Source organism: Callorhinus ursinus, unplaced genomic scaffold, assembly GCF_003265705.2.
Source record: "Callorhinus ursinus isolate GAN/ISIS: 27379988/994484 unplaced genomic scaffold, GSC_fseal_2.0 scaffold71, whole genome shotgun sequence".
Taxonomy (NCBI): Eukaryota; Metazoa; Chordata; class Mammalia; order Carnivora; family Otariidae; genus Callorhinus; species Callorhinus ursinus.
The window spans coordinates 5530875-5536746 of record NW_027397133.1 but is presented as its reverse complement, the minus strand read 5'-3'; positions in this window follow the sequence as shown (position 1 = coordinate 5536746).

Below are 5872 nucleotides of genomic sequence, written 5' to 3'. Positions count from 1 at the left end.
AAGTAGCAGGATTTCCACAGGTTGTCAAAATTCAAGATTTTAATTCTTAATTATGAAAAAATCTCAAAAAGAGAAAATATAACAGTTCCCTACATACTCATCTCTCAAATTCAAGTTACCAGGATTTTACCACATTTGCTTAATCTTTCCCATTTTACTTTTTATTTTAAATGCTGAGATAATTTAAAACAAGTCCCTGATATATTAGTTCACACCTATTTCAATAGGCATCTCTTTAATATTAGCTATATTTTATAAAACCACAAAGCCATTATCAAACCTAACAAAATAATCAAATTTCTGTGATTGCTTCAAATGTTTCATTTTAGTCGTTTTTTTTCTTAATTTTTTTTTATCTTATCCTCCATATTTTTTTTCCTAATTTTGGTATTGGGATTATATTGGCCTCTTCTATTTTCTGGAAGAGATTGTGAAGAATTAGTTCTGATTATTCTTTAAATATTTGGTAGAATTCTTCAGTGAAATCATCTGGGCTTGGGTATTGTGCCTAAGAATACAAATGTGAACTCAGACTGCTGAGGTTTGGATACTGGTGTGACCATCTAACAGTTGTGTGACCTTATACAGGTAAATGAACCTCTCTGCCTCTATTTCTTCATTGTTAAATGAGGCTAATATTTGGAATGTTATGAATGAAAGACTTAATACATGTCAAGCAGCGGAAACTATACCCAGCTCACAATAACAACTCATAGATCTTTGTCTCACTAGTCTAATAGATGGTACACACACTCACAAAACCTTGGCAAACAATTCTTTTTTTAAATAATTTTTTAAAGATTTTATTTATTTGAGAGAGAGAATGAGAGAGAGAGAGAGCATGAGAGGGGGTTGGGTCAGAGGGAGAAGCAGACTCCCCGCTGAGCAGGGAGCCCGATGTGGGACTCGATCCTGGGACTCCAGGATCATGACCTGAGCCGAAGGCAGTCGCTCAACCAACTGAGCCACCCAGGCGCCCACCTTGGCAAACAATTCTTTTTTTTGTTTTGTTTTGTTTTTTAAAGATTTATTTATTTATTTGAGAGAGAGAGAGAGAGAGAGAGTACATGAGAGGGGGGAGGGTTAGGGGGAGAAGCAGACTCCCCGCTGAGTGGGGAGCCCGATGCGGGACTCGATCCCGGGACTCCAGGATCATGACCTGAGCCAAAGGCAGTCGCTTAACCAACTGAGCCACCCAGGCGCCCCGGCAAACAATTCTTAATAGTTACATACCAAAGCAATCCCCTGAGATCAAGAATAACACAATGTTTACTATCACATATTATCTATAATTATGGATATTAGCCAATGCAAGAAAACAATGACTAAACAAGAAGTAGAAAGAAAATGAATTATTTGCAGATATTATCATGTATGTAGAAAATCCAAAAGAATCTACAAATAAAATAGAGGGGCGCCTGGATGGCTCAGTTGGTTAACTGATGGACTCTTTCTTTCAGCTCAGGTCATGATCTCAGGGTCGTGGGATCAAGCCCCACCTGGGGCTCCACCCTGAGCATGGAACCTGCTTAAGTTTCTCCCTCTCCCTCTCCCGTTGCGCCCCCCCCCACACATGCTCTGTCTAAAAAATAAAAATAAATTAAAAAAATTTAAAAATATATTAGAATTAGTAAATTTAAGCCACAACATACAATGAAAATAAAAAATTCAATAGTATTCCTATATACTAACAACAATTACAATATTAGAAGTAAAAGAATTTATAAAGAAATTGAAAGTGGGGCATCTGGGTGGCTCAGTTGGTTAAGCGTCTGCCTTCAGCTCAGGTCATGAGCCCTGCATGGGGCGCCCTTCTCAGTGGGCAGTCTGCTTCTCCCTCTCCCTTTGCTCCTCACCCCACTCGTGCTCTCTCTCTCTGTCTCTCAAATAAATAAGATCTTAAAAAAAAAAAGAAATTGAAAGTATCAAATAGGCAGAACTAAACCTAATGAGAGAAATGTGAGATCAACACAGAAAACAACAGAACATTACTGAGAGAAATTGCAGACCCAAACAAATGACAGACAAAAAGATATCAAATCTCTTCAAGTTGATCCATAGATACAATACAGTCTCAATAAATAATCAAGCAGAGTGTTTGTGTGTATGTGTGTGTGTATGCAATTTTATGTAGTTTTATTAACTACCACTGCATTCAAGGTACAGAGCTGTCCCATCTGAGCCACCCAGGCGCCCCTGTAATTGACACTTTTTAAAAAAAGATCTTTACTTATTTGATAGATAGACCCAGGGAGCACAAGTGGGGGGAGCAGCAGAGGGAGAGGGAGAAGCAGACTCCCCGCTGAGCAGGGAGCCCAGCTTGGGGCTTGATCCCAGGACCTTGAGATCGAGACCTGAGCCAAAGGCAGACGCTCAACCTGCTAAGCCAACCAGGCACCCCTGCAATTGACACTGCTTGACGCTGAGTGAGACGGTGTGAGAGCTCCCCCTTCTGGCCTCCTGACTCCATTTTAGTGAGGTTTCCTTTTGTTAATTTTCATAGTTCCTTCTAGTGCGGACTAGTATCCCATGGGATAGATGTACAACAGTTTGTTTAACCATGCACCCGTTAGAGGACATTTGGGATGTTTCTGGTTTTTGATGTTATGAATAGAGCTGCTGTAAACACTAACATACAGGTTTTTGCATAAACACAAGTTTTTGTTTCTCTGGGATAAATGCTCAAGAGTGCAATGTAAATGCATGGTTTGTTTTAAACGAAATTACCAAACTCTTTCCCAGAGTATCCGTGATATTTTATATTCCTACCAGCAACGTATGAGTGATTCCATTTCTTCACATCCTCACTAGCGTTGTGTTGTCACATTTTACATTTTGAGTCACATTGTCTGAGAGTCTTCCAGAAAGGTTCTACCAATATACTCTGACAAAAGGTTCGTGAAAAACGTATTTCTCTATCCCATTACCAAATAGTAAGCACCGTCAACTTCTCTGTGTCAAATATAAGGAAACAATGAGAGGACAGAGGTTGTAAAAGATATTCATGACCTCTGACATCTGGGAACTTGATTTCTGTAGGGTTTTCACCATCCCCTCAGTGGTAAAGGCTATGCACTATGCCTAGACTGCGCAAATAATGTGGTTTATGCTGAACACTTGCTTTCCTTCTGGGTGTCAGGAATTTGAACGTGGGCCAGGCAGAGTGTGCCTGTGTGACCAGCCTGCAAGAGAAATCTTGGGTACTGAGTGTCTAATGGGCTTCCTTCATAGACACACTTCACAACACTTCACATGTCTTGTCACAACTTGTTGCTGGGGAATTAAGTGTCTCCTGTGTGACTCCATATGGAGAGGACTCTTGGAAGCTTGGATTATTTTTTTTTTTATAGACTTCACCCCATGAAACAAAGTTATGGATAAACCAGACCAAAAAAAAAAAAAAAAGAGAGAGAGAGAGAGAGAGAGAGAGAGAGAGAGAGTAGAAGAGGGAAGCACTGAGCTTCCCCGATAGACAACACTCGGTGGCATTGTCACAACCTCCCTCCCCAGCTGTTGCTAACCTTGTAAATGTTAGATCTACTGCTCAGGGTTTGAGCAAGCTTACAACGAGAGGGTAAAAGGGGGGACTTTTTAAAAAAGATTTGTTTATTTATTTGAGGTGGGGAGGGGCAGAGGGAGAGGGAGAGAGAAACTCAAGTAGAACCTGATGCAAGGCTCCATCTCATGACCCTGAGATCACGACCTGAGCCAGAATCAAGAACTAAGAGTTGGACGCTCAACCATCTGTACCACCCAGGCTCCCCAAAGGAGGACTTTTAAAGATATAGCTTTTGTATTTTGTGGCTATTGCCCCTGGTTGTATGATAAAAACTGATGCAAATTTATGTGCTTATAACCTAAACACTAGAGGGATCATCCCAATCAGGGGAAACCACAGAGAATGTGTCAGGAGCCACACTCCCTTGCTTCCTGCTGCCTGTGAGCAGGCTGAAATTTAAACTTTGAATTTTGGGAACAGAATGAGTCTCTGTAAATGATGATTTTTGTTATGAGTCTTGCCTATTGGAGCCTCTGGGAAAAGGAGGCAACATGAAAAGAGAGGCCATCTCCATGTGGAGATACACTTTTGGAGTTTTCAAAAGCAGATTTTAGTTGGTAATGAGCGCTTGGAAAATCAGATATCTGACCCTAAGAGGCAGATATTTCTCCAACTTGGTGTGCATATTTTTGAGAGGTCAGTTTGGACTCTAAGAATGACAAGGTAGAAAGGGCTTTGGACATCTTTACTTGGACTTGGGCACAGCTGTCTGACCCTATAGTCTCAGCGTTGCTGCTGCCAGAGAAAAGCTTTTTTGGAATGCTGAAATCACAGACCCTCATTGCCTAGATCTGTCTCTGGGCTGAAACCCGATACTTGTCTGCCTGAGCTGTTTCAGCCCCAGCGTGTACTGTGCTGAATTGAAGTGGGATAGAATTGCTCCACTCAGGAAACAAGCTCAGACCATGTGACTCTTGCACCCTCTGGGGGACCCTAAACTGTGACAAAACATCATGGGTGCTCCTGCTTCTGGGTATATACCCAAAGGAAATGAAAGCCCGTTATGCAGGAAATGCTGCACCCCCATATTTATTGCAGCATTATTCACAATAGCCAAGATATGGAAACAACCCAAGTGTCCACCAACTGATGAATGGATAAAAAAGATGTGGTGTGTATATACAATGAAATGCTATTCAGCCATGATAAAAAGGGAAATTCTGTCATTTGGGACAACATGGATAAACCTGGGGGACATTATACTAAGTGAGATAAGTCAAACAGAGAAAGACAAATACCTATATGTGTGTGTGTGTATATATATATATATATATTAAGATTTATTTGTTTATTAGAGAGAGTGAGCCTAATATGGGGCTTGATCCCAGGACCCTGAGATCATAACCTGAGCTGAAACCAAGAGTTGGCTGCTTAACCAACTGAACCACTCAGGTGCCCCACCATATACTTTTTATATGTGGAATCTAAAACAAAACAAATCAAAACAAAAACTGAAGTCACGGGGCACCTGGGTGGCTCAGTCGGTTAAGCGTCTGCCTTCGGCTCAGGTCATGATTCCAGTGTCCTGGGATCGAGCCCCACATGGGGCTCTCTGCTCAGCATGGAGCCCGCTTCTCCCTCACCCTCTGCCTGCTGCTCTGCCTACTTGTGCTCTCTCTCTCAAATAAATAAATATATAAAATATTTTTAAATAAAAAACTGAAGTCATAAAAGCAGAGTAAAATGGCAGTTACCAGGGGCTAGCAGTGGGGGACTGGGAGAGATGTTGGTTAAGGCTACATCTGGTTACCTAATACACAGTGCAAGGATTATAAACAACATAACTGTATTATAAACATTAAGCTTGCTAAGAGACTAAATGTTAAGTGTTCTCAACCCTAGAAGAAATGATAAATCTGTGACACCATGGTAACTAATGCTACAGTGGCAATCCTATTTTGATATAAATGTATCAAATCAACATGTTACACACCTTAAATTTACACAATGTTATATGCCAAATATATCTCAATCAAAAAAAAGTGGATGCTGCTGCACCCTCTGGATCACATGGAAATACCCCCAGCGAAGGGCTTATTACCTGATGGGGTCACCTGACACTGAGCTGCTGATCCACACTAGATGTCAGTTCAGAGACTGATTGCATTCCTAGCTCGTGAGACCGTGTGTCAAATAGAAACACGTCTGGACTTCAATTAGGAGAGACTTCGTTCAAAGGGGCTTGCAGTAGGGAGAATGCTCCAATTTCAGAAATCTGAAGGTGTCTCAAACTGAGACAGAAAAGAGCTTTTCTTTTAAGGCAGGGTGAACAGGCACTTTGTAGGGGAGGAGCAGGTGGCCAAAGCAGGGCTT